Raw genomic sequence first — 25,597 nt, 5'->3', positions numbered from 1 at the left:
AAACATGAACATTTTTGCTCTGTTGGTGGGAATGCAAGTTGGTACAGCTATTGTAGAAAGCAGTATGGAGATACCTCAAAAAATCAAAAATGAAACTGTCATATCACCAGTGATTTCACTTCTGGGAATTTATCCAAAAAAACCTGAAATAGTAATTTTGGAGAATATATGCACCTCTATTTTTATTACAGTGTTATTTACAATAGCCAAGACTTAAAAGCAGCCCAACTGCCCATCAGCAGGTGAGTGAATAACAAGTTGTGCTACATTTACACAATGAAATACTACTCTGCCATATAAAAGAAAGAAATTTTACCTTTTGGTAACAGGAAGGATGGACTTGGAGAGTATTATGCAAAGTGGAATAAGTTAGTCAGAAAAAGACAAGTACCATATGATTTCACTTATATGTAGAAGCGAATGAATAACACAAACAAACAAATAAAATAGAAATAGACTCATAGATATAGAGAACAGACTCTATGTCTAGCTGTCAGAGAGGAAGGAGGTTAAGGACTGGGTTAAAAATGTGAAGGGATTAAGCAAAGAAAAATAAAACTCATTAACACAGAAAACAGTATGGTGACTACAAGAAGGATAGAGGGTTAGGGTGAGGTAGAAGAGGGTAAGGGGGGGAATGATGACAGAACGAGACTTGACTTGAGGTAAACTCACAATACAATATACAGTTGATGCATTACAAAACTGTATAAGTGAAACCTACATAATTTTATTAACCAGTGTCACCCCTAAAAATTCAATTGAAATATAATAAAAATTGTTAAAAAGCAAATTTGAAACTTAAAGTATGTTATCTATTAGTTAATCTATATTTCATTGTATGTATCTTTCACCTTCAAAATATGCAATATTTTATACAATGTTTACTTTCTAAATAAAGTATTATTTCTCCACATTATGGTTTCCTGGGGAGTATTTGAAATAATGTTATAAATTCTGATAAAAACAGAATATTTTGGCAGAAGGTTTTGTAAAACTAGAAAACTATCTTTAATTACAGATTCTAATACTGCCCCAAGGAGCTCTTTCAAAGTTAATAAGCAGGAGGTCATGGAACACTAGCACCTTTGAAGATAAAAGGACATTTTTTGCAAGTCAAGTAAAGATAAACTATTTACAATTTTATTTTTACTTCTCCACAGGTGATTTGGAGCTTTTTCTAAGTATAAAGTGATGGGGAAAATAGCTCCCATTTAAACTTCAGTCAAACAATCAAAGGAGCATTATCTGCAAGTAGTTCCTTCTGTATATCAGATATAATTTAAAATGTATTAAAATAAAGATAATAACATTGATGTTAGCATTAGTACAAGAAACAGCTTTTCCTTTCTAAATTCAATTCTCTGTAAGCTTTAGATAATTTTGCTTTACTAAACTATGGTTGGATTTTCAAGGTAGTTTTGTATTGTTTTGTTTGGTTTTATCTTATTGCAGTGCTGTCTTCTATTGTGTGTATGTGTGTTTGGATAATGTAAAAAACGAGAAATTTTTTATAGCAAAAAGTAATCTTTTAAATTTTATGTAGGGTGATTTCTTTATAATAGACAATAATATATGCCAAAGAAAGTTTGATTTCTTACCCAGTACATAGAAGGAGCTTTTGTGTATAGTTGAAGAGGTCAAGCATTTAGGCACACAGTGCAGTGACAACAAGTACAGGGATGGTAAAAAGGGAATGAAAGAATTACAGAACTGTAAAAACTTAATACTGCAGGATCCTTAGATGTGTGTGCTTCATACAGAAATCTCTTCAAAAGCTTACTCATGAATGGCTCTTCTGTTCTGTTTGAACATTTTACTTGTAAGAGTCTTAATGTTTGTTTGCAAACCAGTATTTTTCATACTTGAGTCCCCTAATTATTGAAATTTCCCTTTTATTACAGCAATTCTTGAATATAAGGCAATATTAGTCAAACTCCTGTATATATACTATTAATGAACATATCAATGCAAATCAAATATATTAACCCATTTATTTTTACAGATTAATTTTTAAGGCAGATGAATCTAAACTCAGCCTATCTTGTATTTTATTACTACAATAAAAGAAAATAATATTTTGAGGAAAGTAAAATTTATTCTACCACCACACATTTTAAATTCTGTGTATTTTTTTCTTTTCTTTTTTTAGTTTTCAAGGAAAAACAAGACATTGAATTCTACTGTTTTATAACTTCTCCCACTTAGTCTTCATCTATTGATATATAGACACAAAGAATATTTACATCGTTTTCCATTAGTCAAGCCTTCAAATATTTAAGTAACATAATTATATTCTTTGGTTGAGCTTCTCATATGTTGTTTGAAATATCAGGTAACAAGTAGAGATTAGTCCAATGTGATTTCACAGCCTTTCATGTTCCTAGTCAATCTCCTTTGTAAATGATTGGATTAGTCAACTATTAAAGTATTTTTCAAAAAGACAACAGTGTCCAGAGATAACCTGGAGACTACACAGCTTGAGACCATTACCTATATTTTTGTTAATGCAACTTGCGTATTTGCTAATAGACATATAAAAAACATGCTTAATGTCACTGGTCAGTAGAGAGATGAAAATTAAAACTACAATGAGATATCCCTTCATACCTGCCAGAATGGCTACCATCGATAAACCAAAAACAACAAGTGCTGGTGAGGATGTGGAGTAAAGGGAACCCTACTGCACTGATGATACGAATGCAGACTGGTACAGCCACCGTGGAAAGCAATGTGGAGTTTCCTTAAAAAAAAAAAAAAAAAGGAACTGCCTTTTGACCCAGAAATTTTGTTTCTGGGGATATATCGTGAAAATCCTGAGACACCAAAACAAAAAAATTCACCACTATGTTCATAGGAGCAGTATTTACAATAGCCAACATCTGTAAACAGCCCAAGTGTTGATCAGTAGATGAGTGGATAAAAAAGCTGTGGCATTTACACAATGGAAATGGAAATCTATGTTTTTATTCAAATAATCAATTAAATTTTTCTCTATAAAGGGCTGAAGACAATATACGAAATGATTTTTGCTAATGGCACTGTAGTAAGTGCGAATAAACTCCATCAATCGACATTAATCAAATGACAACCATTTTATATATGCTTATGTCAATTGACACTTCAAATTGTGTTTTAGGTAAAATTGAATCAGCTTTTTAAGTAACAATAAAGAAAATAAGACTGTTTTGAAAGGCTATTTTCTTGATGACATCTATGATAGTTTTTAGTAAGCACTAATTTATTTTAATTACTACATTCAGGATTTTAGAACTGCCTTGAGAATATTGATATATTGTAGTGTTTATTAAGTAACAAAATTGCTAACTCATTGTTGGGAAACTCCCTATGAATGGTCACACAGGATTTTCTTCTTTCTCTTCCCCCTTCTTCTCATCATCACTGAATCCTTGTCGTATGGGCTCTATTAAATGTTTTAAGTGCACACTCTATTGCCCTTACAGTAGCATGATGTGTGTGGAATTATCTCACCTATCTAAATAAAAAGGAGTGAGAGAAAACTTGGAGTCATATCCACAGTTACTGAACAGTAAGAGGAATTGGTTTGAACGCACATGGTTCTCTTCTAACAATGTTGATATTTAGAAACTTTCAAAAACAAAAGACAGCTCTCTTCCCTTTGCTGTTATTTGTTACATTGTTCCAATTAGTTATTGGACTCTAAAAAAATAAACAAAACTCTACAAGCAGATAGGTAGCTGTCAAAATGGTTTTTCTAGAAATCCTATTATTTTTCTGCGTCAGTTTTGGTCATCACAAAAGAAAAAATAAAAAGTTGTTAAAAGGTTTTCAAAAGTGTAGATTTTAGTGACAGATATTGCCTTGGATTCAAGTCTAGCTGTCACAGTTGTATGTGGGATTAAATAATATATGTAGCACTTTAACCCAGTGTCTGACATATAGTAAATACTCAGTAGCTATTTGCTAATATTTGGACTATAGAACTTTTAGAATGAACACTTTTGGGTATTATAATTTCATCCTTATATTTTCATAAATATAAATAATCAAAATTAGAATATCAGTTTAAATATTATAAGTCCTTTAATGATTTCTGACTTGTGTTATTAAAAACATTTCTAGAAACTTTATACCAATGTTTACTTCTACTAAAAATGTACTCTAATTTTCCTCTCTCATGTATCACTTTCCAAATGTATTTGCTTGTTTAATAAGCCAAATTTCAAATTTTAAATTTTAATTATATTTGAATGTCTTTTCTGTCTTTCTGTATCAAACACATGAAATTTCCTCTTATTTGAATCATAAGTTTATGCTTTCATGACCATTATCTTGGTTTGTGGTTTTTTTTTCCAATTTTGCATTACATTTATAAATATACACAATTCAATATGGCTTAATCTAACTAGAATTATGCCTTCATTTCTCCGTAACATTTTTATTACTCTATCAGAAACATTTTTGATTTGTTGGTCAGTCTGAGACTTAACCAGGACAGGAGAGGATATAGGATCTTGTGAAATTAATTAAAAATGGCCTTATAAGAAATAGGTTAGCCTGTATAGCTGATCTAGAAGTTACTTGAAATTGGGTAGATTACTGAATCTCATTTATTTATGTCTCAAGTTTTAATGTGAGAGTTAGTCAACAAAGAGCCAAAGAAAATTCAAACATACGATGAACAAGCGATATGGCATAGATTTCAGGGTAAAGGAGCAGATCTTATGGTCTCACTCTAGGTTGTTTCCCATGTCCTCAAAACATCCAACAGTTTGGACAGATATCATATACTGTGTCATTCATTGTTTTATTTTCTTGGGTCCTAACTTAGGCCATGACATTGATACAGGGAATACTTGTATAAGTATTCAACTGCAAAATAAACCTCTTACTTTAGCAGGGACAGTAGAAACTCCCACAGAATTTACAGGCAAATGTCTAGTTATTTAATTATGATGATCAAATGAAATATATTTGAGGTACCTATCCCACAGAAATCTCTTGCAAGATGATGGAAGTGAACTCCTTATGCCAATTACCAGGTTTCTCCTTGGATTTCCATTCTTGTCAATTATTCAAGGTATCCTCATATTTTTTTTAAGATACTTTCTTTATATTCTCAATTTAGAGATTCTTAATAAAATCTTTTAAAAGTTTAAGTTTGCTTTTTAAAATATGCATTTGGCAATGCCAAAAATATATTGTTTTCTAATAAAGAATTTTACTATTATTTGAATCTTTGTTAAATTATGATAAAATATCATTGTTGTTAATATTTTGAATTCACAGTCATCATCATTTATTAACTGACTTCTAATTTATATAAGCTTTCTATAACTCAAAAGATATTTTTCAAAAATATTTTTTTATTTATTTTTAGAAAGAGGGAGAAAGAGGGAAGAAGAGAGGGCAAGAAACATTGATGTTAGAGAGAAACATCAATCAGTTGTTTCTTGAAAGTGCCCAGACCAAGGACCAAACCCACCACACTGGCATATGCCCTGATCAGGAATTGAACTGGTGACTTAATGCTTTGTGGGATGATGGCCAGCCAACTAAGCTACACCTGTATGGGCTCAAAGGATATTTTTGAAAAATATAATAATTTATAAAGTTGCTGAGAAAATTATTTTGTTAATATTTATAAAGTGTTTTTGCATTGCATTATGCATATATTAAGCATTCAATAACATAGTAGGTATTATGGTAGGTATTATAGTAAGTTTTGTAGAATTATAAATATACTTATTGTATTTTATATCAAAATCCTTTGATAGAAAACATATCATTGCAAGTAATGGACTAACTAGAATTAGACTATCAATGTCATTTTTAAAAATATATACTTTTTATTGATCATTTACAATCACTTGCTAAAATAAATTCATTAAATTGTATTACAGTCATATATAGAGAGTAATTTCCCAAACAAAAAAAAATTCTCTTGAGAATTGATATAATAAATATAAGAACAAAATGGTATGTTCTCCCAATGAGAAAAGTAATCTATTATTTGTAATTTATAGTGAGATTACAGTCATGTGCAGGATATATAAATTGATTGGCTGATTGATGCAATTTATTCTATTCAAGGGACTATGAGAAATTAAAATATTGATCTTGTTTAGTATAGAAAATAATTAACATATTCCAGGTTGAAGATAATAGAAAACTCAGAAAAGGGACTACAATATAATATGTACAAGGTTAATTTGGTAGGTGATAGAAAGTGAGAACACTAAATTTATAGAAAGCAAATGTTAGGAAAACACATTTTGAATAAATAAGAATATATCAATAGAATAAAATCTTTCTCAAAATGATAAATATGTAGTATAATATTCTATGACAATTTTCAGTGCACTACTTTTACCAATACCTCATAAAACAGTTTTGGGATTGACTCCAGGCAAATTTTTCTTTAGAAACACCTCTTGCTTACAACATTTTTGGCCTTCTAAATAGATGTTCTTTATTAATTATCTTTAAAATGAGTATTTTTAAAATTTTATTTAAACTATTATCAGTCTAGAAAACCACTTCTAGAATGATAGGATTAATACACACTCAGATAATCATATTCAATCTGAATTAACTCCTGGTCATCTAACTCACCTTCCCCTCCCCCCCCCCCAACTACTGGAGGATTCATAGCAGAGAAAGTATGTAATGAACACAGAATTAAAAATTGAAATATAGAAATGTAGACCAAACATTCTTTGGGAACTTACCACTGTGTGTTCCTGAATGTGTCTCCATATTATTTTTTATTTGGATTAGCAATGGTGGAGACTGTTTGTTTTGTGTTGACCATATTAAACATATTTTCACATGACAGTTAAGATAATTAATGTAAGGTTTTATACCTACATTATTAGTTAAATTTATTTTCTTTATTGCTTCTACTTACAGCTTTATTGTTTTCTTTTCTAAAATTCTGTTTATATTTCCAGATCAAATTTCTACTTAGTTCTCAAATAAAATTATATATTTTTCTAAGCTAATTTGTTTTAACCTTCAATGTACATGTAAGAGTTGAGAAGTCACATTCATATGTTTAATATGCATAAATATGCATTTATTTGAAAAACAAACAGAAAAAAAAATGACTTCAAGAAGGGTAACATGAGAAGCTCCCCAGAGAAAGAACCTGTATTTGTAAAACTTATTTTTATTTATTTATTTTTATTGTATTTTTCCATTACCATTATCCCCTTATACTCCAATGCCCAATTTTTTTTTAAGTTGAAGTGCTTCAGAAATTCTCCTGAAAGCATATAGCAAATGAAGAAAATTTTATTTAAAATAAACTGCTAAATCCCAGTAACAAAAAATATGTGGCATTTGAACAATGACTCACTTGCTATCCACCACCCCAGCTCAGAATGATGGAAGTTCTACTCTGCGTAAGTAAAGCCAAGAAAACAGGGTTTCTATTCCCTATACTACCCCTGCTCCCAGTCAAGGGCTATAGTGTCTCCCCAGTAGAAGCAGGCCACCAGAACCTTTCATCCTCTTAAGCTCCATATGGCAGAAGCTGGAGCTCAGCAAGAATGTCTATATTCAGGGCTCCATTCCTTTACCCAACCCATACCGGAAGGACAAAAACTATAATCCAGGCAAAGCAGGTTAAGAATATTGGGGTACTGATTGCCCTTGTTCCATCTCATTCACAGGGTAGAAATTTCAATGGGAGACAGGAAAGGCAAATAGGCCAGGGGGTATATCTCCCAGTTGGTGCCCTGCTCAAAAAGCAGGGATAGCATTATTAGATAGAAGTGTTAGTTGTTTCCATCCTCAGCCCAAGGGCAGTGATACAGAGATATTGCCCAAACAGAAAGCTTAGTCATAAAGGGAAGGACCTCTGAAGCTCTCTCTAAGAGAATTGGCTTTATTTTTAACACAATATAAGGAAGCCCATGCTTAAGGGCATTTTTGAGGACAATGAGGATTATGGTGGTAGCATAAGAGGAGATTGGTAGCGCTAGAAGAGCAACAAACTGAACACTAGGCCACTTAGTTTACCAGAGTGATCTAGGGAAAATATAGCCAATAAGAACTCCCTTGGAGTCAAAGAAAACCTGAAGACCTGCCTCAAGACCACCCCTAAAGTGGGGACCAAATTATATTGGAAAAACTCTGGAATAATTTATGCCCTAGGTCATAGTTGAAAACAAAGAGAAGAGCAATTAGCTAGCAATTAATTAAAGCTAACAGCTGGTATGATACCAGATATATTAACGGAAAGATCACACAAAAAGACAAAGGAAGCCCTGCTAAAACCATGGTCATCCTAGAGTGCTTTTTTTCCCAAAGCAGTACTTCCGACTACAGAGACTACAGACCTTTCCTGTAGGGAGAGCGGGCTTGTGTAATGGGGCACAGCCAGGGTCCCCGCAAAGGGGATTGGTAATGAGGTCCAGACCTTGGGATGTCCAAGAAAAACATAAGCTATTCTTCCAGCCAAGGTGGGCCGCCTTGAGGGATGGGAGACCTGGAGCAGGGCCATTGAGAGTTACTTTGTGTATCAATAAGAGGCCAGCTTCACACCCGACCTGGAGCAAGGCCATTGAGAGTTATTTTGCATGTCAATAGCAGGATAGCTTCATTCCTCATATGCAAAGACAGTACTTTGCATCTCTACAAGGCTAACCAGGAAGGTTTCAAAAATCTTTAACACAGGATATAACTGGGAGAGGGGAGACAGGGCCTGCTGGAGAGATAAAGAGACACAGGCTCTGGGGAACAATGTGAAGACCATGCAGAGAAGAAAGGGGAGAAAGAACTCTTGCTAGTGGGCTGAGAGGAGGTGCCATATAGTTCTGAATTAAGAACTGGAGATTGTGGTAACACAGCGGATGGGGCTGGGAACCATGAGAGGCCTGCCTAGCCGAGCCTCAGACTTCTTTTTCTTCTGAAGGATGGTACCCCTGACTGGCCTGACTGGGCAAAGTGGAGGAAAGGCAGGACCGTGTATGGTAGTGGGTGTTTCTAAAGGGATTTTGAGATTTTAACAATGACATTCAGCCATTATTTAAAACCTATATAACTTTTGAATAAACAGTTACTTTCCTTTTCACCAAACTCTGCCATTAAGAGCCATACTTTCAAAGGTGGCAGGCAAAGGACCTATAACTGAAGGACTCCAGGGGGTGGGGAGCATTGCTTTGGTAATAGGATCTGGAACCCTCAATGGGCCCATTATTTGGTAACACTTGGACTTCATTAAAATAGTCAAGTAAAAGACAATAACAAGAAGTCCCAAGGAGGAATCAGTATCTAGAGTTGCTACAATATATTACCTAAAATGTTCAATTCTTAAAAAAGAAAAAAAGTTCAAGAAATGCAAAGAAAAAGGAAAGTATGACACAGAAAAAAATAAAAGCAGCAACATAAACTGCCTATGAAGGGACCCAGGCAGTGGACTTAGCAGAAAATGTCTGCAAAGCATCTGTTATAAAAAAGCTTAAAAAATTAAAGGAAATCTTGCTACAACACACTCTAATCCAGGCAGCATAGCTCCGGAGCACCTCCCTGGTCTGCTTCACGTGCTGAAGACTTCTTGTATGATACATTCATGATTATTATGAGAAATGCAAGGCCATTATCTTCCTAGGCTCAGTTTCTATGCCTGTAAAACATATAAAAGTGATATAAAAGGGTTTTCTTAAATGCACTTTAAAGCCCCTATCGTAAACTTCTATGATTCTGTTTCAACAGGAGACGTGATTCTTCAATGAATGAAGCTTTTCATTCTTGAGTGTCTGTTTGAGCCCCAGTTTTCAAACATGGGAATAGCTGACCTACCTCATTGCCTTAATAAAATTTCCTAATCCTTAAGTTAGTCACTTTTTTATATTATTAAAACCATCGACTTTCAAGCTCTGTGGGCTATTTGAAAGCTGATAGTAAAAATAAAGAATTTTAAATAACAACATTTCTTAAATAGCTGGAGTAATTTTGAACTCAGGAAGTTTACTTTGCACTCATAATTTCTTATTAATCAATCGGTAATATCATGTACAGGAAATCCTCCCACTCGCCTACCCCTGTAACAGATTCTTCTTGTCATTCACAGATCACTTTTTAATCCTATTTCCTCCTCTTATATGCTTTTCTTGATCATTCTAATCTATCAACCAATATTGTTCTGAGCAAAATCACCCTGCTCGGCTGAACCCACTGTGCTTAATACAACTTAGTCCCATTCTCTTCTGTTAGGTTGTATCTTTTGACCATGACCCTGCTTTGCCACTTTGACTTACATCAGCCAGGTGGGCAGATCCAGTGCTGAGCCTGCCCTGGGCACCCTGCTGTGCCTTCCTCTACTCACTGTCTGCATACACAATATAAGGTTTTAATAAAAGTCCCAGGCTTTGGGCCTCTCAAAAACACACAAGTGTAAGAGAGAAAAAATTCAGTACATAGTTCAAAATATCAGAGGCTACTGAAAAAATAAAATGACTACTTTAGAAAAAAAATTAAGCTTTATAAAAATAGCTAGATTTTGAGAATCATAAAAGAGGAAAAATATTGTACTTGCTCCCTTTCTGGAACAGGAAACTTCCAAATGAAAGGATCTCCACAAAGTTACTTTATCAGTGTTTACTAAAATGGGGAAAAAAACCAAAACAATTCATATTATCACCTTATTTATCTGTGACAGTATTTGATTTTGGATCCCTATGAATCTTAAAATTTAATCAAGTTACTTAATATTTATAAGAGCTCCAACTTTATTATGAATCTAAGATGAAAATAAAAATAGAATATTTTACATAGACATAATTTTTTCCTTATGGGAAAAAATAAGGCTCTAAATCATTCAGGTGTTAGGAAAACTACTTACATAAAATGAATTTAAATACAACCAGAAGATAGTTATCAGCATATTTGATGCTCTCATGCTGTATACTTTATTATAGCTAGACCTTTGTTTCTAAAAGTTGTAAAATAAAGTTATCATCTATCAGGGATTTAAGGGTGTCTACTTGACATCTAAATTTCATTAGGACAAACATTGTTAAGAACATTGAAAATAATGCATTTAATTTTATTATACTTATATTTTAAAATTGTTTAAACCATGCATTTTTAAACTCTGGGTGTTATCTGAAAATGATGGTAGAAATAAATAACTTTAAATAACAGCATTTCTTAAAGGTGGAGTAATTTTGAACTCTAAAAGTTTACATTGAAATATGTGCTTTTCCAAATGATCATAAATAAAAATACCCAAAAATTTCTTTTCCTATCAGTTTCCAAGCCTCAGCCACTGCACAATGCCCAGTTTCCAGGGTTAATCTATATAATTACCTACGATGTATTCTTGACTAAAAAGATAACTTATAAGCTTTAAACAGTCAGTCCCATCAGGTCACTTAAAATATGGCTTGGTTATCTATGAGAACATTATTTTCTACCATAATTTTCCAATTGTGCACAAGAGATTAAAATGTATGGAATTTTAATCCACTAAAACTTGCTGTGTGGTTAGCTCATCAAACATATTTTATATAATTTAAATAATTTCACAAAAAGAAGCCAAAATTTTAACACTGTTATCATTAGAGATTAAAATGAAAGTGCTAGTAAAATTTTTATAAGAGCTGAACAGTCTATGTTTTTATACTCTTAGAAGCATCTAAAAAATGTTGCAGATCAACTATCTTATTTTTATCTCTGTAATTCTTTTCAGAATGCATTTGAAGTAAAAAAATGATGAATAATTATCTAAGGAACTGGGACAAGAAATAAGGGAATTTCTGATAAAATGTAATATATTTGTTTATAAAACAGAAAATATAAATAAACATTAAATATATTTTCCAGTTGTTCTTATCTGTTTATTTACTCAATTGTTTATTTAATTGTTTATGCTATTACAGTTGTCCATATTTTTTTCTCCCTTTGTCCACATTGACCAGGCTGAGAGCTGCCAGATGGGGTGTGGGGCACGAGGAATGGGTGAACGGTGATGGAGGCATCAACCAAAGGTCATTTATGCACAGCCCATGCACACAAACATTAATATATATTATATACAGTAAGAAGGTTGAGAATGAAACCTGCTTAAATATAGTCAAAATAAGATACACATAACTGATATTCTTTTCAAAATGGGAAATTAAGCTTATATTTTGGAGTTTTTTGAGCTTCAAAAACTTTTGGTTAGAGTAACTGCCATTACATAAAATAGAATTATTTACAAATAATGACATCCCTGATATCTAATAATGGTCTTCCAAGGGAAGAATACATGTTTAACCAACTAATGTTCTCATCATCTTTAATGAAACTGAATAAAGCATTCTTGGGCAGACAACTAAATTAATTTGACAGAGGATTTTCTGCAAAGAGAAGTGTTACATACTAAAGTCAGCTATTAAAGGATGGTGAGTCTTTATTTCTGGAAATTCTTTGTTTTGTTTTACTTAATATATAGCATAGAACCATAAATTTCTGATGTACATAATTAATTATATTTCTAATCTATGTTTCCATGTTCTAGACACTGTTCGGTTTCCAATTTTCCAGAAAAAATACTTCAAATTTAGTAGATATCCAAGCCTGCTTTTAATAGAAAAACTTATCAAGCAGTAGGAGCCTTTAGATGTCACCATTTCAGCTGCTTGCTGCTACAGGTCACTGTCGTAGGTTCTCAAATAGAATCAGACAGTGGCAATAATCTGATTGCATTCATCATGGTGCCTGCAGAAATATCTCCTGCTTTCTGAGCTGCTCTATTGTAGTCATCTTTTTTAGGTTGCATCCAGTTTCATTAAAGAACTTTGCTGCAAGGTTTTATTGAGGATACAGAAGAAAAGATCAAAAAACAAAATACTGGATTTGTCTTAAGAGGCTGTAATAGCAACAGTTTAAATTTGTCATATGGCAAAATAAATGCAAAGAAGACTAGTGAAAAGAGCTGGCAGGAAATTGTTTTTTCCATAAAATACAACTTTCTTGTCATGCACAAGTCATGTAGCCTTTCTGAACTGTACTTTCACTAACAAATAGGAATGAAAAATATGTAAGGGAAAGAGCTGTATAAACTGTATTATTATCCTTCAGATAGAACCCAAATATGTATAAGCCTGTAGAGCTTGTGCTGGCAATGAATTCATATCAGCCTTAAGTCCTAATATTGCAGGCTGCTTCCGCCAACTGCACAAATAAAAATCTCTAGAATCCCTTACCAAATCCCCTTTTTCTCAGTCCCCTTCCCTTCCAATTATCTCTCAGAAAAATTTTCCTCTCTTTTTTATTTTTACTCTTTTCTGTGGCTACTTCTAAGTATTTCCTCTTGTCATTTTCATGCTGCTAAATCATGTTTTAGTTTCAGAAATTTGAACCTGAGGTTCCAAACAACCTTGCCTGTACTCCAGTCCTGCTGTGACCTTTCGTACAAAGAACTGCTCTATCCTGTCTATAGATGCAAAATATTTAGTGGTGGCTGGGGCAGTGCATACCAATTCTCTAGAACAAACTTTTTAAGTTTTCAGGACTTCTGAGAGCCAACTGTTAAACATTAATAGAAATTATATTATACAAACTACAATTCACTAAATTACTTTGAAAACATGGGCAATAAATACTCAAAACTTACCAGTTCCTAATTTGTTATTGTTATCTCTCCTGTTATGTTGTTAGTGCCTGGTGTATGCTCTATAATGACATGCTACACTGCATAGGTCCCAACTCTACATCCAATGATGTCAGTTGGTAGCTTAAAATCATTCATGGTGATAGTATTTTAGTAGTGTGCTGGCAAATGTTTCACAAGCATATCTTTAGAAGAAGAAAGGTCCAGTTTGTAGTGTTTGTCAGCTGTTATGATATAAATATCTCTAGAATAGCTAACTGGCTTATAAAACTGAAAATTTGAGTTTCCTATGGTGAACTGGTTGGAGTTGCTTCAAATATACCACTGAATTTCTGATGCCAGAGACAATAAAAGTGACAAACATTAACAATTAGGTTTTCGTTATTTTGTTTTCTCTGGTTTTTATTTTTCTGTGGTTTTTTTTTGTTTTGTTTGATTGTTTTTTTTAAGCCTATAGTTAAACATCTCCCAGGACAGAACAGTGTCAGGGGAAGTTTCTGATACCCAGTGTAAATCAGGCCCTTCAGTCTTCTTCTCTGCCTTTGATTCAAGGTGGTTTTTCAAGACCTGAGGCTTTACTTTTAAAAAAAAGGTAGGAAAACAATGGCTCTATCTGACCTGCAGTTTGTTTTTGCATTGCACTGAAACTGAAAATATTTTATATTTTGAGAGGATTGTAAAATAAAACAAAGAAGAATATGTGATATGGGCCAAATGTGTCATGCAAATTTTAAACTATTTACTAATTGTCCATACAAGAAAAAGTTTGCAATTTCTGTTCTAGGTCCTTATTCTTAAGACTATAACTTAGAGTCTTCCTGTAAACATCAGTGAGTCCAGGTGAATAATACTGAATCATAATTCTGTCTCATATTTGTTGATTTACATCAGCTATCACATCTACTCTGCCTTTTTATTGTTTCAGACCCAACAGCTACAGAATTGGGGATCACTGGGTGATGATGACAGCTAGTTGTAGGGGTGGCTAGAGGATAGAGAGATTGAGCAAAAAGGAGAAAGGACTCATGAACATGGGCAATTGTGTGTGTGGTGATTTCTGGGGGTAGGGGGGTAAAAGGGGACTGAATGGTGATAGAAAAAATATAATGAATATTAAATCACACACACAGACACACACACACAAAAGAATGCATTAGTCAGAGTTTACTTAGCAAAGCAGAATATGTTATAGGACTTAGACCTTATGTAAAAGTGGGAAGAGCTGTGGAAGTCTGGAAGACGGATTCTCAGAATCTGTGGAGTTGTTACATCACTTACCAGTTTACTTGAACCACTGGTGTGAGTTAACAATTTGCTTTGTTGATGCCCTCTAGCCAAGACTACCAGGAACATATCTGTAATTGAACATGTTGGGTTTATTACTATTGCTCAACATGGAGATGACTTAATAAAAATGTGGTAGAAAGAATTTACTGTAAGATTAAGGTTTGTGCTAGGTGATTTTTGAGTAGGTATAAGCAAGCAGGCCTTTATTCTGGAAACAGAGAGATTTCAATAATTTAATATCTTAATTTTATCTGGAAAGAGGGAAGACTAGTCCAATGCTAAAACTGTAATTGGCAAAGCAGCAGCAATTGTTCACATTAGCCAAGATTAAGGATATGTGGTCATTTTTGTGGTTAGGACAAAATTCTGGCTTTGTAGTGGTCCTATTTTGTTTTGATCCATGATCTTGTCTAATGTTGATATTTGTGACATTATTTATGTTGAACAGAAGAATATCACAATTTCACTTTGGGTGCTGAGCCAATTCCCAGATGCCAAGGGCCCTTTTCTCTTTCTCCACACCCTACAGAGGAATCCAAAGTGTGACCATGAAGGGGAAGTCCATGAATAGGTTGAAGGGAAGCTGTTGCCATGTAGAGCTACTCTCTGGTGGTTTGGGGAACAAATATTTGGTGCTGGGCCTAGAATACTGTTGGATAGTGGTTCTTGCAGTCCTTGGACAGGAATTAAAAAGAGCAAAGAAAAGCTGGATCTAGCCAAGCACCTCTGCTCCAAACTGGGAAATCCTGTTACGTCAGTTTGTAGAGGAAGAAACTGAGTTTCAGAGACCTTAAATCACTTGCCCATAGTCATAAGTCTACTAATTAAAGGTACTAAGATTCAAATAGAAGTGGCCTGTCTTTCAAATCCAAAATCTTAACTACCTGTTTCCACTAGCTCTCAAATCCGACAATAAATGCATGAAAATACAATCAGAATCACTAGTGCTTGATAAAATGCCAATCAATGCAAAGTTCAAAAAAATTAATTCTAATCTATCAAAAGTTTGGAAGACCAATGTGCAGGAAAAACATTAGGAAGGAGGACCTTCAGGTACACTGCTGGTTTGACAATGGATCGCAGTAAACTTTGGAAGGTCATCGTCAGCATCTATCAGAGCAGTTTACATGACACAGCAAAGTCTGCCTATACAAATTTATCCTGTAGAAATAAAAGCAGCAGTGTGTAAAGAAAAACATACAGAAACACAGATACACCAGCACCTATAACAGCATTTTGGATAAATGACATAACATGGGAAACAACCTATATGCACATCAATAGAAGTATAAGTAAACAAATTACATATATACATTCTACCAAATATTTTGAAGCTTTACAAGTAATTGTATCTTTTTCCATAAATCTAAAAATATACTCATGATGCACTCATAACTTTCAAAATTACTTAATGTTTGCATTGTAATCCAATTTTTAAGCCAAAAAAGGAATATTTTTACAAGTATGTTGATATCAGCATAAGAAATTTATGGAAAGATGCATGCCATGTTGTTAACATTGCTAATTTCAGAGTAAAGAACAGGAGAAGTTGGGAGCACATAGAAAGAACCATAATTAATCTGTGCTAGTTTTTCTTTCTATTTTTGGATTTTTAAGTTTATTCTGACCACCTGGAACTTTTGTAATTAAGATATAAGTATGGAATATTTCTTAGGAGGCAAAAGAAATTTGATATTCCTTAACAACATTTAAAATAATTTTTACTCAAATGGAAATGTAATCAAGTGAAAAAAATAGTTTTGATTAAATGATCCTTCATGTTAATAAAAATGTGATGAAATTGAAATCTTATAAAATATTCTAAAAGAAATTGATATTGTGAAATTTCACTCCATGGAAAGCAAAACCCATAAGAGAGCTTCAGGCATAGATAAACTTATCTCTATAAAAATATGGCTGTATAAGAAATCTGGGTGGTCAACTGCTCACAGTATATATCTCTATGGAGAAAATATGTCTATGTTCTCATTTCATATTCATTTCATCAACTAAGTTCTTTGTTGGCCCATCAGATTCTAGGACAGAACGGGTAATTTTAAAAAGAGCTGTAATTCAAGCCTTTTACAGGTGGCGGCGAAGGTGGAGAGAACGCTATAGGAAGACTTTCACACGCTGCGAGAGTAGGAGGAGGTGCAGCGCTGCCTGCCCACCCCCCTTACCTGCGCCCCCGGTGCCACGCACTGCCCCTCCACCGCGTGCGCATCTTTGCGCCTAACCTCTCTTTGCCAAGTCGCACTTCTGGTACTTTGTGTCTCGACTGAGGAAAATGAAGAAATCTTCACTGGAAATTGTCTGCTGTGCGTAGGTGTTCGAGAACTCCCCTCTTCGGGTAAAGAACTTCGGCCTCTGTCTGTGCTATGAGCCCTCCAACAGCACCTGCAACATATTCCGGAGTGCAGGGACCTGACTACCGCAAGTGTTGTCACCCAGTGCTGCAAAGCCAGCACCGTTCCTGTCTCTGCTCAGTCCATATGAGACTGAAGGTGGAGGAGATCGTGGCCAGCTAGTGTCGCTGCCTACTGGCAGTCAAGCAGCTCGACGACTCCCAAGATCAAGTTCCTACTGCTGGACCCGGTCCTTCATCTCCAGCACAAGCCGAGCTTCAGGACAAAGAGGCCCAACACATTCTATTACATGCCAGACCTCCCAGCCCCCTGGTCTGCCCAAATAGGCCTTTTAGGGAAAACAATAACAACAATAAATAGCTGTAATTTATGCTTAAGGGAAACAAAAAATTCTTAGATGTACTCGTTAACAGAGCCTGGGATGTCCTTGCTTTTATGCAGTATTTATATTTCTTTATATAATTTTATGAAGAAAACAAGCATATAAAAAGTTGAGCAAAAAGTTGAGCTGTCTAATGATGTACTCTTTACGTCACTACCTCTCATTGAAAAAAAATAAAAATCAAAAGAGGGAGGGAGGGAGGGAGAGAGAGAGAGAGAGAGAGAGAGAGAAACCACTATGAAAAACCACTATTCAAAATTAATTTTGTAGGCATTTTTAATTTAAACATCTGAACTTGTGTGTAAGGCACATTATTCACTTGATGCAATGTGTGTTTGTGAATGTGAGTAGTGCTCAAACATAACCTCCATTTTACTTAAATAAAATATATGTGATTATTTGATATATTTGGTTAGAGATAACAAATTTATATTAAGTGTATATGATAAGGTAATAAGGAGCCCAAATGTAATGTTATTTTAGTAATCTTATAGATATCTTTATACTAATAATATGCCATACGGAGTTATTGAGAAGATCCAAGTATATTCCAAATACATTGGCAACTTAAATTGCCATCTCAGTCCTGGCTGGTGTGGCTCAGTGAAGTGTCGGCCTGTGAAGCATAAGGTCTCCAGTTCAATTCCCAGTCAGGAGATACGCATGGTTGTGTGAGAGGCAACCACGTATCTTTTGCATGTTGCTATTTCTCTCCCTCTCTTTTTCCCTTTCTTCTTCTCTAAAAGTAAATAAATAAAATCCCTAAAAAAATAAATAAATTGTCATCTCATAATATATATTTCATTTCCATTTGCCCTCTGCAATCCCCTTCTAAAAGGGTGTTAATTTTTAGGGTACTAGTATCTTATAAATATTTTTCTAAAAAATATTTTATATACAATCACTTGTCAAAATTGAAATGTTTACAATTTGACTGAAGTGGCCAATTTAACGAATAATGCATAAAGGAGTTTTCTTTTAAAGCTTAGAAGAGGTTCGAAATGTAATTTTACACACACACAGACACGCACGCGCGCACACACACACACACACACACACACACCAGAGCTGTTGTGCTGATAGAACCAGAAGCACATTTGCAAATGTCGTGTCAAATTTGCCATATTGGTAAGATCTTGAAGTAACCTAGCCACCCCCGACCCCAAAATGCAGATACTCTCAAATTTTCTCATTATGATAGTTCTTGAGCTCTGTTACAAGAGACGACCAGTGAAAATCTATCAACCTACCTGGAAAAGCCATCCACAGTTAATGTCTGCAGATAAATAGCATTCACACTTTGACAAAGAGCATCAGCACCAATAATTCTTCTACCTAGACAGTTTTATGTGTTTTCTCTTCATAATTATCATTTTGGAAAGGTTTCAAGTGATAATTCTTATTACAGCAGAATAGTTTCCTGATAAAGGTCTGATATATGTGTCCTTATTTAAAGTGAGTTCTAAGATATCTAGGGCAAAGATAACAAAGTTAAGTATACAAATTTATAGCTATACAGTTGAAGGACTCTTGAAATATACCTAGAAGCAAGAAACCCACTACCCATGGACATTATTTGTTCCTATAAAATACTCTATCAAAAGTCAAGTTATCATATAGGTGTAAACATGTTATTTTCTTGAATATATTTTACTTCTTAATGTTCAGATCTAGTCATTCTTTATGAACCTGGTATTTATAAACACACAAGAGATAGCTATTTGGGAAATGAGGTTCTGACATTACATTAAAATTAAACATGGATTGAAGGCAAAGGTTGATCTGTCATTTTTCCTTAACTTTGGGGAAATAAAACATATTTGAGCCATATGTTAGAATAATGCTGAACTTCTTTCAAAATTCAAAGACATGGTTTCATTATCTCTTCATAACATTTACTTCTCTCTATCTTATGTCTTCAAAATTATGTCTATTGTTTTTAAAATTCTTGCAAATCTATTAATCTATCAAACCAGTTTACAGCATATATCATTCTTTTAGTTGGCTGTCACTGATGTAAGAAGAAATTTCTAAACATATATGATTTGCAAATATTTTAGTTTTTCTGATGTCCACATTCAGCCCTGTGGTCATGTTATATAGTTTATCCATTTATTATTTAACTATTAGTAGAATATACTCATTTTTGGCAACTATACTGAATTTAGCCACCTGTGAATCACTTAATGGCATGTAATAAAATGTTTCATGTTTTAACAAGATTGTTTCTTGTTTTTATTTTATTATGATGATGTATCATAACAACTTATGTTAGATGATTCAAAGTGTTGAAGCAGATTCAACTTTAAATCTCAAGTTTGTCAAAATACTAGGTTAAAAGGATAAACTGACAGAACTTCTTACCTTGAAAAATACAACCTGAAATGTGGACTAAATCAAGATTCACTGACAGTTTGATTGTTATGAAGGCTGACTGTATTCTAAAAAGTAGTCGAGTACATTAAAAAAAGTTTGAATCTTAATTTTAATCATATATAGTTTAAAGAAGATGAATTTGTGTGTTGATAAAAGCTTATTAAATATTATGGTAATATTTTAAATAACTGTAAAGGAAACTATATCCTTTACCAAAACAGGCCCTCTATGTAAAAGGAAATAATAAGGTAATGTTATTTTATCATCACATTTTTAGTCTTCTATATTCAGTTACTGATTTCTTAAAGTGTCAAAGGCCTTCTCTATATACATCTTAGTAAAAGTGAACAGGAATTATCTAGCAACACTTACAGAAATACAGTCAACATGTGCTATCAAACATATCTCCAGAAACCTGGAAGGCACAGGCCAAGCAGTTGGCCATAAGATCCCAGCTTAAGAGGGAGCACCTGCTTCACTCAGTACTATGACCTCAGCCATTGGAGGGCCCATTGAAGACACTGCTTTGACTCATTGGACCTACACAAGATCACAAATGTCTGCAAATTTCAGATCCACTCCCAAGACCTCCATCTTAGGAGCTGAGATTGAAATTGGACCCTTTTTCTTCTGGTGTTATGGTGTTCAAGGCAGATCAGGATAGAATAGTAGCATTACAACCGGAGGGGTGTTAGTTTCTACTGCAAAATATTAACTTGTTTTTCATTGCCTTTTGAATCCTAGACAGCACTGCCCTAGAGTCCAGAGTTCTATTACCAGACTACTCAAGGTGATTTAGGCTTTCTCTTTCAGGACTTCCACGACTACCATGAGGGCTGAGCCACCATCTCTCTCACCTGGATTTCTACACTAGCTCATTTGGCTTCTTCTTTCACCCTTCTCTCTCTTCATGTTATTCATAAACCAGAAACCAAATAATTTTTTTTTAATAATTGAGACCTGCCCAGGTACTTCAGTTGGTTAGAGCATCGTCTGGATACACCAAGGTTGCAGGTTAATCCCCAGTCAGGGCACATAGAGGAATGAACCAATGAATGCATGGATAAGAGGAACAACAATTTGATATTTTTCTTTCTCTTTCTCTCTCTCTCTCTCCCCCCCCCTCCTCCCCACCCTCTCTCTCTAATTGTAAAATAATTTTTTTTTAATATCAGATTATGTGATTGCTCTGTTCAAAATGTCCCAATGGTTTTCCACATTCTTTGTCTAGGCTGTTTGGGGTTTTTTGTTTATTTTTCCCCCCTGCCTGGGATGTGCTTCCCATCCCAGGCACATCCCAGGATTCAACTGGTTAAATCCTTCAGCTTTTCAATTCTTTGTTCACATCTCACATTCTCAGTGAGACCTAGCTTTGTCATATTGCTTAAAATCTCAACCTCAACCTCATCCCCAGAACTATCAGTTTCTTGTATCCTGATCACTGTTTTCTTTACTCTCACAGTATTTATTGCATCTTAATTTACTACATAATTTACTTATGTATATGTGGAGGATGGTGAAGGCTGGCATCAAAAGCCAGGTTAAGCACTTGGCAAGGCCACACTTGACTGCTTGCATCTGCAAAGCAGAGCAAGCTGGCAGCTGGCGACAGCCCAAACCTGTGGGAGTTAAGAAGGAAATAGTTAACCACAAGCTTCAGCTGAATGGGACTGCAGCCTTGGCAGAAGAAAGTTTTATCATTTAGGTAACCTGTGGCTGCAGAAATGTCCTTGAGCTTCATCTAACTAAGCCCCATAAAATAAATGCGGAGACCTAGTTCAGGGTCATTGTATCTCCATCAGAGGACAATGTCCCCTCTTGCCCCTGCTTTTCTCTAAACTGCGTTGTGTTGTGTCTTTCTCTTGTCTTGTCCTTTTCTTAATCTCCCATTGCCCCAACTCAGGGACCACCACTCTGCGCAGGTCGCGGCATGTATGTGCTCCCCTCTAACAGATGTCAGTCTGTTTTCTGTACCTGTAAGTCTATTTCTATTTTGTTAGTTTATTTTATTCATTACGTTCTACATATAAGTGAAGTCATATGGTATTTGTCTCTCCCTGACTGGCTATTTCACTTAGCATAATAATCTCCAGGTCTACCCATGCTGTCTCAAAGGGTAAGATTTCCTTCCTTGCTGTTTGTTGATTTATTGACGATAGCCATTCTGACAGATGTAAGGTGATATCTCATTGTGGTTTAAATTTGCATTGCTCTGATGTTTATTGATGTTTCTTTTCATATGTCTATCGGCCATCTGTATGTCCTCTTTGGAAAAGTACCTATTGAGGCCCTCTGTTCATTTTTAAATGCGATTTTTTGGGGGAGTGTTAAATAGTGTAAGTTCTTTTTAAACTTTGTATATTAACTTCTTGTCAGATGTATTAGGACTTTATGGTCAAATAATATTTGATAATGTAGGCAAGAACATAAAATGGGGTGAAAATAGGTTGTTCAATAAATGGTGTGGGGAAAATTGGACAGATAAATGCAAAAAAATGAACTAGGACCTCCTTCTTAAAAAAGAATAAAGACCTAAATATTAGACTCCAAACCATAAAAATCCTAGGAGAGAACACAGGCAGTAAAATCTCAGACATTTCCTGTAACAATATTTTTTTCTGATATTTCTCTTGGGGCAAGGGAAACAAAAGGAAAAAAATAAACAAATGAGACTACATCAAATTAAAACATCTTTGCACAGCAAGAGAAATTATCAACAAAATGAAAAGATAACCCACTGAATACCCCCGTGTTACCTAAACAGATTCATGCAGACACTCTGAAGCCATAACAAAATATGAAGAGAAACACTAAGCCATACATTCTCAAATGACATTGAATAAGGTGATGGTTTATTTGAAAGTATATTAAAATTGTCATCAGCAGAATGTCTCAGTTTGAAACACATTACCATCTTCATTTTGCCTTTGACAAAAAATTTTGGATGGATACCTCAATATGAATTTCCAAATTAATGTGTTATTGGTAATGATTTATGACATTAAAAAAGCATATAACATTTATATCTAAAATGCAGCTCAACTACATATTCCTCCAGAGTTTAAATTAGTATTTTGACCTCCAGAATGCTATTTTAAGAATATTATGTACTCACAAATTACTTGACTACCAAAAAAAGACTCAGTCAGCAATTCTCATTTGGAGTTCTATAAAATGCAAAAATAATAGAACTTTTCAGAGTAACAAATATTTTATTACTTTATCTTATATAAGTGTATAGATTTTTATACTTTTTAAAAATGTTTATATAAATGAGAATTTTATTCTATACTGTATCAATCAACTTAGGAAACATGAACATCAAGCTAATAAAATTCATCCACCTATATGAAAACATTTTTATGAAAAGTATGTTCTGCCTTCAAGAATTTGCCATATTTAATATTTTTAAATTTCTAATGTATTCTAATAGTATGCATTCAGTGAGAAACAAAATAAAATTATATTTATTTCTTCTGTTTGTGTGTATGTGTTTGTATATTTGTGTATGTACAGATATATAAGCTATTGTGAAATACTGGAATTCTTCTGTTTACTCTGATTTTTCAAAAGTATGACTTGCCTTACTTACAAAGTATAGAATTGTCTTAACAGCTTAAAAAATTTGTATAAGTTTTGAGTCCAAGGGATTAATTAAAGAAAACTCTAGATTACTAAGATTACTAACAAATAATGTTAAAATAACCAAGAAATGAAAACATTTCTATATACCCCTGTTCTGGGATCAATTGTCTTCCTCACCAAATAGATCAGTTAATATGAAATTGTTATAGAACCATGAGCTATTAAATATGAAAAAAAACATTCATTTGCTTGGTAATCATTTGGGGACTTTCAAATTAAAGATTGTTGTAAAATTGCATTATACATTTAACTTAATTTGAATAAATTTTTCTCCCTTCTCATTAGTTAGACTTCTCTCAAAGGCTTTTACTCAATTAGTGAGGATTCCTCTATTGTTCCATGGTTACACTTCAACCCAAGTCAGAACTTGAATTCACACTGATAAAGGTAAATTCCTTGCAGCATTATTGATTCATTAAGGAGAGAATTGGAAACAAATATGTAATATGACAAATATATACAAAGATTTTATATATTTCATATATATTTGCTACAGCTGACTTTCACAGCTAAGGCTTCACATCAGTGTACATAATTTTGTTTGTTTCTTTATTGTCAAGTAGATGATAATAGCTGCTATGAACTTGGTGGCCCATAAAAATATCTACTTTACAACCAGAGAAAAGGTGAAATTACCCATGCATGTCTTTGTGTAACCTGTTAATATAATTTCATGGCAAGGTTTTTGTTTTTAATTCTTAAAATTTGTTTTTGTAAACTGTCAATTTTTCCATGTATGATCTCATATGTGCTGACCTTCCTGATCACATATGTGATATATCTGCCTTATTACCAGTACTCATCTGGTTGCATAAGAGAAAAGCAGAAAAGAAATATCTACCAACTCTGTCTCCCTCATACTTCCCCCAGGATACCTCAGTATTGACTATTCTGTTAGATGGCAAATGGTTAGACGGATAGGTACTATTCAACATATTTCATATTTCACAACCAGTCTGGTCAGAAAAGGGAGGACACTGACTAGTACCTGGTGGACATCAACCATAGCCGGAATATTCTCTTTGACCACCAAATAGCATTGAATAAGCAGCTACAAATGCTATTTCAGGTAAAGCTATGAATCTAATTCTCCTTTCAACGGTAACATTCATAAGTGTAATAGTATGATATAGTAATAATAATAGCTATTGTTCATTGAGTGCGTACTATATCACAGATGTTCTTAATATGTTATAACCTTTAATGATATTGCACCTGATCTGAGTCCAAGAAGTATGACCTCAGAATTTATTTTCTCATGCACTACCTGTTATCCTGTCTCTAAATACACTAGGAGACCCACTTCATTAAACATATTATTCACTATCTCTTTCTATCAAATGGGGACAATAATATCAATCTCACAGTACTATTGAAAACAAAGCACCAAAGAAGGTCCCTGACATGTAGAAGATGCTAGAAAAATGCCAATTTTATTCGCATAAAATAAATCTCTCTCATGAAAATGTGTGTGTATGAGTCATTTTTTGTGCATACCAAAGAAGTGAACCTATTCAGATTCTTTAGTTTTAACAGATTTATTACCATGAGGTTTATATTTTTCTTTCATTTTATAAAGAGATACCAGGTCTTCCCTGTAACAATCAAATATACATAAAAAGAAACATTAACATTTTTTTAATTAATTTATTTTTTCAAATACATTTGTCTCTGCCTCCCCACCACCACTTTCCCTTGCCCCTCCCCTTTCCCTCCCTCAGCTCTTCCCCTTTGGTTTTGTCCATGAGTCCTTGCTATATGTTCCTTGATTTTCCCCTTCCCTTCCTTTTCCCGTCCCCGCCTCCCTCATTCCCTTTTGTCTCTGTTGGTTTCTTTTCCTTTCAGTGTTGCTGATCTTATTTTCCTTGCATCTTTGAATTGTTGGTTAGGTTCCACTTATAGGTGAAATCATATGGTATTTGTCTTTCGCCTCCTGGCTTATTTCGCTTAGCA

At 34.0% G+C, this 25,597-nt stretch overlaps 1 pseudogene; it reads left to right on the top strand.

The window, feature by feature from the left end:
• The window catches only part of LOC129079798 (uncharacterized), a 148,718-nt pseudogene that overhangs the window by 53,097 nt on the left and 70,024 nt on the right, over positions 1–25,597 (top strand).

Source organism: Pteronotus mesoamericanus, unplaced genomic scaffold, assembly GCF_021234165.1.
Source record: "Pteronotus mesoamericanus isolate MK-2021 breed Mesoamerican mustached bat unplaced genomic scaffold, CSHL_Meso_final contig_82, whole genome shotgun sequence".
Classification (NCBI taxonomy): Eukaryota; Metazoa; Chordata; class Mammalia; order Chiroptera; family Mormoopidae; genus Pteronotus; species Pteronotus mesoamericanus.
Note: the sequence above shows the minus strand (reverse complement) of the source record. Positions and strands in the feature narration are given on the sequence as shown.